A 1,028-nucleotide genomic window follows, 5' to 3' on the forward strand; every position below is an offset into this window, starting at 1 on the left:
AAAGAAAGAAAGAAAGAAAGAAAGAAAGAAAGAAAGAAAGAAAGAAAACAAACCAATAAGTTGTTGATGGTGTGATGACACTCTTTCTGATCTAAGTTCTTCTAAAGAATGTTTCTAACCAGAAAGCAGAATATCAATGACATTCACCAGCATTTGTCAAATGCTCACATGAGAATCCTCTACTTCTATGCCTTAAGACATTAAAAAAGAAAAAAAGTAGACAATGTTCCTTGCCCTCAAGAAGATAACAGTCTATTTGGAGACAGACGGCATTTAAATGTAATATAACTTATGACGGAGCAGAAACACTATAAATTAACTAGTATTAGATTGCGCAGTCCTTCTTTCACAGATCCTGAGTGCTTATACTGGTGTTAGAGACATAAAAGGAAATGTTACAATCCATGTAAACAATACACAGGTGTCATTTTGTCCTTAATCCTTTCTAACACTGATGTCTTTATTAAAACATTACTGCTTTGTCTTCCCCCTCTGACTTAATCAGTTATACAGGCTGTTAATTTTCTTCTGTATCTGGTATCCTCAGAGAAATAAATAATCCCAAGGAAGCTGCCGTAAATCCTCTTAAAACAAAGTTGTCTTGTGACTTTATCACATTTATGGCTAGGATTCCAGACTGATACGTTATTTCAAATACCCTTTCATCTGGAAAAACAGAATATCATATCAATACTAGTAGAAATATCCATAGCACTTACCTTGCTGTGTTTCTGAGTTCAGTCGTCCCAGCAGTTGTTTAGGAATATTGTTGAAGGGCTTTTTCATCTGGTTTCATCTGGATGTTTCCATGGAATGTGATGACTTACAGCCTTTGCTAGTCGCTGCTGGGTCCCTCTGCCTGTCTGATTTATAGACTATTTCTGCGTTCCTAGTTCTCCGAATTCTTCTATTTCCTATATTAACATAAAATTAGTATGTATCAAGTAATCTAATTTGAAAGGCTAATGAAGTGGTGAAACATTTAACTTTCTGTTCTTTAGTGGACTTTATTGTTGAAAAGTGCTGTA

General features: G+C 34.9%; 1 protein-coding gene across 1 annotated transcript in view; it reads right to left on the bottom strand.

The window, feature by feature from the left end:
* SMCO3 (single-pass membrane protein with coiled-coil domains 3) overlaps window positions 1-826 on the bottom strand; it is an 8,948-nt gene extending 8,122 nt beyond the window's left edge. Inside the window, exon 1 of the mRNA XM_008707029.2 lies at window positions 720-826. The gene's annotated coding sequence lies outside the window, so the exon portion shown is untranslated. The remainder of the gene's footprint in view (window positions 1-719) is intronic.
* Window positions 827-1,028: the final 202 nt, after the last annotated feature.

Source organism: Ursus maritimus, unplaced genomic scaffold (assembly GCF_017311325.1).
Source record: "Ursus maritimus isolate PB19 unplaced genomic scaffold, ASM1731132v1 scaffold_26, whole genome shotgun sequence".
NCBI lineage: Eukaryota > Metazoa > Chordata > Mammalia > Carnivora > Ursidae > Ursus > Ursus maritimus.